General features: G+C 37.3%; 1 long non-coding RNA gene across 1 annotated transcript; it reads left to right on the top strand.

Annotated features, from left to right (window-relative positions):
- Positions 1-5633: 5633 nt before the first annotated feature.
- On the top strand, positions 5634-11911 carry LOC127526991 (uncharacterized). The gene is made up of 3 exons (XR_007934357.1): positions 5634-5711; positions 6293-6381; positions 11106-11911. It is a non-coding gene; the product is annotated as an uncharacterized LOC127526991 (long non-coding RNA).
- The last annotated feature ends 418 nt before the right edge of the window (positions 11912-12329 follow it).

Below are 12329 nucleotides of genomic sequence, written 5' to 3'. Positions count from 1 at the left end.
GCAGTAGATATAAATATTAAAGAAATAATACAGCATTTATGGAAACAAAACATTTTAGATGGATATTGAATTAGTATTTAAAGAGAAGTCCATTGCTTCGCCTTTTAAAGGTAATTTACCCAGTAAAATGAATTTGGGGTACAAGATGTATACAGTTAAGAATTGTATATACCGTAACCAATTAGATGTTTTATGTGTCAAAGATTTCAATATACAGTAGGAATATGTAAAAGGAAAAAGAAAGTGTGTCAAGTGTTCTGGGGCCTCATGTATAAATGGTGCGTACACACAAAAATGTTGCGTAAGAACGTTTCCACATTCAAATAGCGATTTATAAAACCTAAACTTGGCGTAAAGCCACGCACATTTCCACGGTAGCTCATACTCTGTCATATGCAAGTTCTCCACTCGGTTTTGCAGACTGGTGGCATCCAGCGTCAAAGCAGTGCTACTTATTCTATGTGGTTAGCCATTCTTTTTTAGATCCACATCCCTGACGTGGCATTATAAATACACTGAAATTAACCGCATATTGTTTATTAGTTTAATGCATCTGATTGTAATTAACCTGTAACAATATAATGGTCCACAGAATGGTCAAACTATTCCAAATACCATAATTGCTTTAGCATTGTTACTCTCACTGCACCACCTTCTTCTTTCAGCTGCTCGCTTTAGGTGTTGCCACATCGGATCATCTTTTTCCATATTATTCTCACTGCACCACTCGGAGTACTTATATCACTGTATCTTAGTGTGAATCACAGCTGTACAGCAGCTGATTGGAAAGAGAATTATCAGTATACAGCATCAAGCACACGCTGCCTCAGCCATGCTGTCTATTGAACTGCTCTCATACGGCAAACTCTTCAGAGCCTTTCCTGTACTGACTTCACAGTTCAGAAACAGTTTCATCCCAGGAACTCGAAATGCACTCAATTAGTCCATCAAGTGCTCCTTGTAGAACTGTTTGTACTTATAAGTACAATTACCTCACTGTAAACTTGTGATTCAGTATATAATATTGCACAACCTGAGCCACTTTATAAAGCGTGTATTTACATATGATAACGATATCATTTTTAAGATGAAATGCAGCAAAATATGTTTATTATATTATACAGATAAAACTTTAACTTGAACTACACGGTGCTGCAGCACTAGCGAGCTGCTGGCGCTCCGTTCACGGATTGTACCTGCCTCACGCTGTATTATTGCTGGTGCTGACGTGACACTGGAAGGATAGATGGATAGAATAATTAAACACATACTACGAAGATATTTCGATGTTCCTTAAAGGTATTGAATAATCGGTGTTCTAAGCTTACAGATGGCTTAAAGTCTATTACAGAGCTGATTGTGTGGCGATTGGGTATTTGGAGAAAGAAAAGTAAGGACAGGAATTGGAGGTTAGTACGTTTGAAAGAGACAGTACTGCTCCAATAAAGTATTTCATCGAAGGTCGCGCATGGCGCAGCAAGCATCTTGCATGAGACATGAACAATCACTTTGCCACTATGTTCCCATGTTTAATAACATGCTTTAACTCCTATCATCATGAAAATGATATCAAGTATACATCTCAGTATTTTAATTATTCAGAGAGCTGTAATATCACAAATGTAATGGATTCTGTGAACCTGTCGGAGGAAGAGAAAGCCCGGAAGCACATAGTGATTCATACACACAGAGCACATAGAAGATCAAATACAAAACAAAGCATTTAACGTGCTACTTTACTTACGATGGGATTGAGAAAATAGTAAATTAAACAATTTAGGATGAAGTTTATGATGTTGTACTTTAATGACAAAATAAACTACATGATTAAAGTAGAAATTTAGAGATTAAAGTTGACATTTCGTGCTTTTTTTCCCCCCACTGTGTGCCTTTTTTTTCCTCTGTACCCTAATAAGCTTTCATGTGACACTCAGATGGTGGGTTACAACTCGCCTTTTCGCAGCAACTTTGATATCTGACAAGTTCTTTTTTATTTCGGGCACTGTGCGACTTTGTGAATCGAGTTTCTCCGACACGCTATGTTACTCAATCAACTTCCTTTTGTTGTTTATACCACAGTTTAAACCAACAAATAGTAAGTTTTTCCTTGCCTCCACTTGGTATTTGCTGAAATTCTTCTATTTTCCCTCTTGCTTTTTCCATTGTCTTTTCACAGAAGGCTGAGCTTAAGGGATATTTATATTGATTTGCATATTCAAAGAGGCATAATTCTGGGGGGAGTTGGGGCGGGACAGCAGGCGCGTGCACGTGTGTTACTTTTCATGCTGACCGGGATTTATGGAGCGGAAGAATGTGGAAGTTGGCGTTCGCACAGATTTATGCATCTAATTTTTTTGTGCGTAAACACATTTCCGCTATTGTGCTTACGTCATGTTATAGTGTGAATTCTATGCACGGCGTTATGCATGAGGCCACTGGTGATCATAAGTATGAAGAATGTAAAGAACTGATTTTGAAATGTAATTGTGGTTGGGAATAATTATGCAGCTTATGGAGGGTGCAATTATTATCAAGTAGCAAAAAAAGTTCAAAAAGTTAAAACAATTAAAAACATCATATGCCAAAGCAGTAAGAAAAGTTAGAGAGAAGGATGGCAAGCATAATGGCGTAACTCAAGAAAAATCAAAGGCTGTGGAATAAAATATGAAACCAGTAATAATGGAAGATGTTTTAGAACATGTAAACAATATAACAAGAGATGTACTTAAACAAGAAACTTAAATAGTAGATAAATAGCTTTTATTGTGGTGGTTGTAAATTGTACTGCACAGGCAAGGAAGAATTCTAGGAAAATTAAAAATAATTATGAGGTCAGTACTTAAACATAACTGAAGGCAACACTGATAAATTACAGAAACTATTTCAAACTCCTAACTAATTTGGTCACTGGAATGCAAGAAGTTTAATAGTATATATTGCTTAAATTCCTGACCATTTGCTATCTGTGAACATTTTACCAGAGGTGATTTGTATATAAGAAACCTGGCTAAAGGTTCATTTTCAGTTTAAAGGGATTTGATTGTATTAGAAAAGATCAGTTATCTCAGGTTGTAGGTTTTATATTTGTGTTTGAAATGATGTCATATATATAGAACATAAGATAAATATGGAATTTAAGTATAACATAGTAGTATTTAATTTTTATAGTACAGTCCAGGAGGGGTTTTGGAAAAACAAGAATTCGAAAAGCTGTTTATAAATTTAAGTTTAAATTTGGAGACTTTAATTCTCACAATGTACTGTGGGACAGTAAAAAATACAGATAAAAATGGAGATTGTCTAGAACAGCTGCTAGATGGAGTAAATCTTGTATGCCTAAATGATGGTAGAGGGACCAGCTATGACAGTTATAGAAATGTGTGTAGTTGTTTGAATGTAACGTTTGTGTCCAGTAGGTGGGCTGTTTGGAGTGATTGGGCGATAGATTAAGAGGCAAAAATGGTGAATGATCATTTCCTGATAATAAAAATAGATATATGTAAATCTCATTATATGAATAGGATACCAAGTTTTAATTTTAAAAAAGCAAACTGGAATACAATATTTGTATTTGTACAATATTTAAGAATATTTGTGATGAATTAGCTGAAAAATGGATAATTTTAAATAATATCAATGAGGCAGCTGTTAAATATATTCCACTTAACAAAATAAAGTATGTGAGGCCAAAAATGGTCCCATGCTGTGATGGTAATTCACAAAAGAAAGAGAATATTCAAGGAAAACTTTTACATAAAATGGTTTAATTGATTACAAATGGTTAGTAACGAAGAGCAGGAAAATCATTACATTACAAAAAAGGAGTAATGGTGAAAGCATTGTTCAACAAAAGAAGCATGGGACAAGATAAAAAAGGTGAATGGGAAATACAGGAGTAAGAAAGTGAACTGTCTAAAAACTAAATTTGGGTAGCTGGAGGTGAAGATTTGAATGAATAATGTAAAGAAGTTAGAAATCAACAGACTATGACATTTAATTGGATTCTGAAGGACTGGTATGACGATAATTATGTGAATAACAAGTTTATTTTTGCTGATTTTAATTTTATTACTGAAGGAAAAACTACATATAGGCCTATAGTGTTTATATCAAATTTTAGTAAATGGAAAGAGTAATTTAGTAAGAGATTACAGGGTTTTTAATTTTTGTAGAAAAACTGGCATTGATTACAGTTTTTCAAAGTGGATTAATGAAAGGCAGAAGTACAACTGATCAGATTTTAAGACTGGAGTCCTAAATAAAGAGGTTAACAAGGAGATACTTGTTGCAGTATTTATAGATATAGAAAAGGCATATGACATGTTATGGAGCGATGGGTTATTAAGATATGCAAATTAGAGGTGGATAAGGGACTTTTTATGGGGAGTGATGCATGCCAAAATTAAGGCTCACAATGCGTGAATGCACATTCGCTTGCGGAGCATTAAGATTCGCAATGCGGACAAGCTCATTCGCCATTAAGACTTGAAAGTCCTCATTCATGTACTAGTGTTGCCATGGAAACCAATTCCCATAATACACCTTACACAAAATGACGACGCGGGAAGGGTATGTGAGTGTTTGTGTCATTACCAGTTTACACATTTTATAGCAATTTTGGCAGCGTATTGTGCAATCCTGAAGTACAAACACATGTCATAAGTAAACGTGCAGCATTCCACTTGTCTATTTTGATATTTAGGCTAGCAAAACAGAAGTAGTATTTGCTTGTTTGTACACTAGCTGCAGAGCCACTTAAAAGAGCATTAGTGTACAAAACTATTTTTCAATCTATTCATTTTCAAAAATTATTGTCGCATGTACACACTATTTGTTTATCTTTCCTGCAAACAGGGAATCTTGTCATCTTGTAAATGCTGTTGGGTGCATTGCGTTATTTGCACAATATTTTTCAGTGACAAGCCTTCACTTTTATAGGTTACTAAAGCCAGACTGACAAAACATATACTACGATAAGATGCAGATGAGAGAGTTGAGGTCCCCCAGGTAATACAATTACATGATATGACCTTATCATATTTACTACTAAAGATCAAAGCTGTAACCATATTGCCAATTATTGTTACTAAATTATTATTTTTTTTTTTTTAAGTGATGAGCTTGCCAATTTTGAAGCAGCCCGTTTGCTGCAGGAAGCTGCTAGAATTTTGAGAAGAAAATCGGAAAGTTTATCAACATGTTAAGAAGAGTCTAATTGTTCAACTTTGATACAAAGAGAATAAACAACTCCTAGTGTGCTTGCACAATCCACAGTTACAAGACGGGACCAAATTCAAAAGAATCTTGTCCAGCTTTTCCAACCATACGACCGTTCAAGGGGACAAAGAATCCAGTACCCCAAGATCAAAAAGAAAATTACTTATGCAGCAGGAACTTGGACACATTACTTTTTCTCTCTAACACTGTGCCTGGTCCTGAAGAACTTCTTCATTTGCAAAATTGTGGCCTTTTCCAGACAAAAATGGAAGTTATGAAGATCTCATAAATCATTTGTTTGCAAGTTATCCAGCACTAAAATCAGCAGGAGGGTTTGAAATATTGAGGAGTTTTAGGTGTAAAACTTTACACCCTATTACAATACCAGCCAGTGGGTACAGTGTCAGATTTCTTTGAGTGGCCTCAACCAAGAGGTGGCATATATAAGACCACTTCAGACTAACCTAGACACCAACAGTGGCTGTGAACAAGAGGTAATTGCTAAACTTAATGGTGATATTTCTGATAAGGCTTACTTTTGTAATATATATAATTTTAAAATTTGACAGATCATGTGTGCTTTTAAATGTAAATGCTATAAATCAAATTTAATTGTTTAATGATGTGTTCCATGGTTTCCCTCTCTTTATTTTAAGCTAAACAGTGTTTCTTACAAATGAATGTGTGTATGTGTTTATTAATTTACTTTTTTTTTCTCAACATGAATATAAGCCTAATGCTTTCAAAAAAATGATTTTATTTAGATAATCCAGCATTCATCTCCACCACTAAGTTGACTTTCCTTGTGACTACTAAATTCAAACTTAAGACAGCAAACTGCTAAACTGATCATCTATATTAATTATAATATTAATAATTAAAATAACTTACACAGAATTACACATTTTATCCTTATAAAATTCAAAACTTTATTTCTTGGAAAACAAAAATTGTTAATTCTGAAGTTCTGCTCATGCAGATGTGAAAATCGACACATAACCACTATAACACAGGAATTGTCGATGGTTATGATGGTTATTTTTTAAATTAACTCCGTGTAAAATTTTAATTTTAGATTCAAGAAGTGGCTTTAGAGAAATGCCAGATATGTGAACAAATGACTCCTCTGCAATCAAATTGTCAACACATAAGACAGTTCACAAGGTAATAATTAATATTTTGCACCTTGTAATATTTACTTATATATGTCCTTTTAAAGTATTTTTGTACATTTCAGACTTATAGTATATATAAATGCCTGTTATGTTTGATTTGGTTATACTTACAATGCTAGTGTTTTGCTACAAGTGTATGTATCCAAAGCTAGCCATAATACTGAAAATCTGAAGGTTCAAATAATCCACAACTCCTTGTTAATTGAGTCAAAGTTTATCCATCCATCCATTTTCCAACCTGCTGAATCCAAACACAGGGTCACGGGGGTCTGCTGGAGCCAATCCCAGCCAACACAGGGCAGGAACCAATCCCGGGCAGGGTGCCAACCCACCGCAGGACACACACAAACACACCAAGCACACACTAGGGCAAATTTAGAATCGCCAATCCACCTAACCAGCATGTCTTTGGACTGTGGGAGGAAACCGGAGCGCCCGGAGGAAACCCACGCAGACACGGGGAGAACATGCAAACTCCACGCAGGGAGGACCCGGGAAGCGAACCCAGGTCCCCAGGTCTCCCAACTGCAAGGCAGCAGCGCTACCCACTGCGCCACCGTGCCGCCCGAGTCAAAGTTAATTTAAAGTATATTTGTTCCATGTTCAGTGCATGTTTAGGGTGCAGTAAGCAGTGTGGCTTCATGGCTAAAGCTCTGTGCTTTAAAGCACAATGTTCCCACCTCTTTCCCTTTAATAATTTTTTTGTCCGGTGTAAATCACTTAGTGTTACAGCTATAAAATATGTAATGCACAGGTACCCTGTGGCTATATACAGTAATTGTAGAGCCACTAGATTATTATACATAGCACCTTTCCTTACTAAATATTAAAAGATGTATTACAAACAGTATTAAACAAATGAGAATTCTGAAGTGACTATGAAAGATACCTTTTTAATAATGAGACAACCGTGTCATTTACATTAAAAATGACCTGCTTATGTGTCATTTCTTTACTCAGACAGACACAACCATTTTTTTTTTTTTTTTTTTTTGCATTTATATAGTGCTTTTCTCACTACTCAAAGCGCTTAGCAATTGCAGGTTAAGGGCCTTGCTCAAGGGCCCAACAGAGCAGAGTCCCTTTTGGCATTTTACAGGATTTGAACCGGCAACCTTCCGATTGCCAGTGCAGATCCCTAGCCTCAGAGCCACCACTCTACGTAATGATTCACCAAGTAAAACACAAATCTTAGATGAAGGATTACCAGCTGTCTCTGGTAATGAAACATTTACATGTGTGTCACGTTCTACAGCAAGCAGTGATGAAAACATGTTGCTACACAGGGTATCTTCGGATAATGTTGATCCAGCGCATATGTCTTGTACTGGTATTTACAGGTGTGATCAACTTTAGCAGCAGTGTTTGTGAAAGTTGGTAACCCCTTGAATTTTTTTTTGTGTAAAATATTTTGTTCTTGTATTCATCATTAGAGACTACGTAAATCTAATCAATATGGACATTTCAAGTGACTCAGAAGATGAGGAGCTCAATCAAGCCATATACGAAACCTTAAAAGGTAACACAGCTGCCAAGTAAGTTACATTTTTCAATGTCAAATCTGTAATTCTTAACATTTTGTTTTAGCAAGGATTTGCCATCATTTTGTTTCAGTGTCCAGGATATTCTGCACTTACGGCACAAAGAAATCAACATGGATGAAGTTGTTTGCTTTAATATCAATAGAAAAAATGTCTGGGATGGGGCTTTTCAAGCAATGAGAAGTCAAGTCATTTTATAACAGAAAAATATGGCCATCAGATTTACTGATGATGATGGTGATGGGAATTCTGAAGGTGCTGTGGATTTAGGAGGACCAATGAGAGAATTTTTCAGGTTAGCACTTCAGCATATAAGAGACAGACCTATGTTCACAGGTCCAGACAACCAGCAAACTCTATCTACCGTGTAAGTTTTGTGGTCCAAAATTTTTTTTTCCCCTTTCTATCTATTGACATAATCTGATTTCAAATGCACTTTTCTTTGTCCAGCAGCTTTAAGGGAAACAGCTAACAGAAATACAGGGCAGTTAATAGCAATGAGTATTGTGCATGGAGGACCATCACCACACTTCTTTGCTCCAGTGTTATACCATGCCATAGTTTCGGGTTCAGACAATGTACAAGCAGATATTGGGGATATAAATGACCACGAAATAAAATGCTTGCTGTCTGAGGTATGAACAGGGTGTTTTTTCAAGTGACCAAGTGTTTCTAGTGATTACATTTTATATTTTCTGTTAAAATGTTTAGATGGCAAAATCAGAATGTCCACAGGAACTATTGACAGCAGTTGAAAAGTGCAGCAATCTTCTGACACTAGCTGGGTGTTTAAGGAATATTACTATGCACAACAAAAAGGAGGTTCTGCAAGATGTAATCAACTGGTATGTTCTTCAAAGAACAAGAACAATATTTGAAAGGTACTATAATCAATTTACAAAAAAAATGCTATTTTTATAGAATATTTTGAAACAATTACCAATAAACTCTAACTATATATAGGCTCACTTAATCCTATAAATAAAGGTAATCAAATGCTGTTATTGTCTTGTGGATCTAGGATTTGCTATGAATTACTGTGTACAATTGGCATGTTTATCCTGGGTATTACAATTACAAGTATTTCCTTTCTAGTTTAACCGACAACCTTAGATTTCTTTCCAAGTACGAGTGAGTTTGGATCTGTGTCTATGCGACCTCCTCTACAAGGTGTTGCTGCTTTGTAAGCTATGACTGTTTGTGACCATATAATTTAGACCATACAATTTTGGAAAATTACTAGGTGGATAAAGATATCTATATATTATAATTCTCTAAGCCGCCACCAGAACAGGCAAGACACCCATGAAAGCACGCAGGAAGGAGCCATGCCCACACCCATGAAAGCACACAGGAAGGAGCCACGCCCACCAACTCTAAGACCATTGGATACGACAAAAACTCGCAGAGCCACGCCCACAAACTCGGACGCGACGCCTCGGAAAACACGCCGTCATTTCTGTTTGTCTGTGCTACAGTCCACATGCAGCTCTGAGCCACGTTGACTTTTCGGTTACGACGCATGTCCGCGTGCAACATCACAAACTGTTTTACACGCTACATACAGCAATTCGCTACCGCGACAAACATGCGTCTTCTTAGAATGTCCTGCAGGAACACAGAAAACGTTTCCCCACCCACCAACACTCTTTATTCCCCGGCCCGCATCCACCGCATCCGCGACAAACATGCGTCTTCTTAGATGGTCCTGCAGGAACACGGAAAACACAACAACTCACTGACCACCCCGTAAGTCACTTTCGTCTGTGCTAGGAGTCCACATGCACCTCTGAGCCACGTTGACTTTTCATTATTCTTTTCGGTTGTGACGCATGCACCACCATCGCAAACTGTTTTACACGCCATGGTCTTAGAGTTGGTGGGCGGGTCTCTGTGAGTTGCTCTTGCGAGCAGGCACGTGACCAGGCAGCGTGTATGCTTTGAGAATGAGGGTGGACGCGGCAGGACCATGTAAGAAGAGGCATGTTTGTCGCGGATGTGAATTGCTGAATGCAGCGTCTAAAACAGTTTGCAAGGGGTATCCCATGGGATCCTTAAAACAATCCTTTAAAACTGAGGTTAAAACACAACGAAGGAAGCAGTCTTTAAAAACCAATATGCCCTGTGCCTGTTTCATTAGCATCTCACCTGCTTTACCGATGCAGGCCCTGCAACAGTCGAGACGCTCCCTCAGCAGCTGACCTTCTCTGTGCCTGACTCCACTATAGGCTGCAACAAAATTATGAAAGTACGGGCGCATTTGTTTCACACAAGCTGTGTGTGTGGGTGGGTTGGTGTTAGTTAGTTAATTAGTTACTCGAAAGATTTCAAGATTTAATATGCACAAGCGGTAACACTGCAAAAGCAGCCCTAACCAGAAAACATGGCTGGCAAAAAGTGGCCGACAAATTAAACACATGTGCATTGTACTTACTCAAAGCAGCGTTACGGATTTTGCAAATGTTCATTTTTTTCCCTCTGCTTAAAAAACATTGAAAAAGCGGCGTGATTATGCGGCATATACTACGCCGCGGGTTGGTATGCAGCGTGTAAAACAATTTGTTTGTCGCAGATAATTTGTCTTTTACTATTACACCGGGAAGCGAAACCACAATCTTCCACAGTCTCCTTACTGTAAAGCAGCAGCACTACTACAGCGCCACAAGGCAGTTAAAGAATACACTGGGCTCGATTTTCTTATCACTTCTGTTTACAGAGATCGGGTCGTAGATAGTATTGTTGCAATGTTACTTTTCTTGGTGGCTTACATTATGGATGTTTCACATGTTCATTTTTTCCCCTGTGCTTAAAAGACATTAAAAAAGTGTTTCTCAGCTGTGACTCCGGAACATCTCAGTACGCAAGCTATATTAAGCGTCAACAACGAAGACTCGGTACACCTTAATCTACAAGTACTGACACTTATCCCTACCGACGAAGTAACTTTCACCAGCGTGGCCTTCTTCGTCACAGACGATCCCGCTTTCAGTCACGGACAATTATATGTTGCTCTCTCCAGAGGTCTACCTTTTCATTTACTCACAGTGGCATCCACAAACCCACCCCATTTGGACAACTGTGTCGTTCAGGAAGTGTTCACCCATCAATACATAATTATGCGGTGTGTGCTACGCCGCGGGTTGGCTAGTAACATATATTTGATTTATTGTAGATTCCTAGATGGGCTGCGTTCTTGTGGAGTTCTTGATGCAGTAAGGGCTCACCCAGCCATATTCAAGCCCATTTTCACAAATACCAACCTGAAGCTGACAGATGATAGAACAGTTATTTAAAGAAAATTGTTTGGATAGAGGGAGCAATCGATATAGAAAATAAAACCATCAGCTATTGGAGAGATTATCTACTGGATGCAGAGAGTATGGTTTCTTCATTATTTTTATATGTTTCATGGGCAGCCATGTTAGGGTTTATACATAGGTTATACACTATTAATCAGGGGTGTCAAACTCTAATCCTGGAAGATACAAAGTGGGTGCAGGTTTTCACTCCAGGCACTTTCTTAATTAGTAATGAGGAACTACTGCTAATTTAGCTTAATGAATATGCCTTAACTATGACTGACTTGCCTGTTTTTTGTTTTTTTTTTTCTTTTTTCTTAACCAGCAGCCAAACCGTAGAGAGATACATAGCAAGCCAACAGATAACTGATTCAGCGTGTTACAATCAGTCCTAGAAGGCTGCCTTTTTAATCAACCATCTTCTTATTTAGCTGTTAATGAAACACTTTAATTGTATGGCTTGTTAGTATTCTCATTCTGTCACACCAATGAAGATCTAAATATTTTGTGGACCAGAGAAGATCAGTATTTCTCAGATCTTAATATTTAATTTTCAGATATATTATTGAGACACACTGAGTCATTCTAATAAACGTTATAAGGAACATTTTACACTAAGCCTAAAATTCATATGCCTTGTATGGTGACACTATAAATTCAAATCCACCCAAGGACTATTATACCCATAGTCACTAGATTTCAACTATTTTCCTTGACATATGGGAGGTGGTATTACTTTAAAATGTCTCATGTCTGCCCTCTTTTCTTTTGACTATTCACACATAACTTACATAAGTCAAACTTATTATGCACTGAGAGAATATAGCATTTTAATGTATTTATTTTTGTCCTCCCCAGTGGGAATTTGTGGAGTTATACTTTAAGAAATCCTTATATTTGCAACAGTAAGTGACTGTATACCAGAACTAGGATTTAGCCCATCTCCACTCTGGAATTTCTTCATGATGACTTCAAGTTCCCACAAGCAAACACTTGCTCTTGTACTTTACGAATTCCATGCAAGAGTTCCTACAACTCTTTCAAAGAGGACATTGATTTTGGGATAAAAAATTCTCCTGGGTTTGGTACGGCCTAAT

Source organism: Erpetoichthys calabaricus, chromosome 3, assembly GCF_900747795.2.
Source record: "Erpetoichthys calabaricus chromosome 3, fErpCal1.3, whole genome shotgun sequence".
In the NCBI taxonomy this organism is placed as follows: domain Eukaryota; kingdom Metazoa; phylum Chordata; class Cladistia; order Polypteriformes; family Polypteridae; genus Erpetoichthys; species Erpetoichthys calabaricus.
Note: the sequence above shows the minus strand (reverse complement) of the source record. Positions and strands in the feature narration are given on the sequence as shown.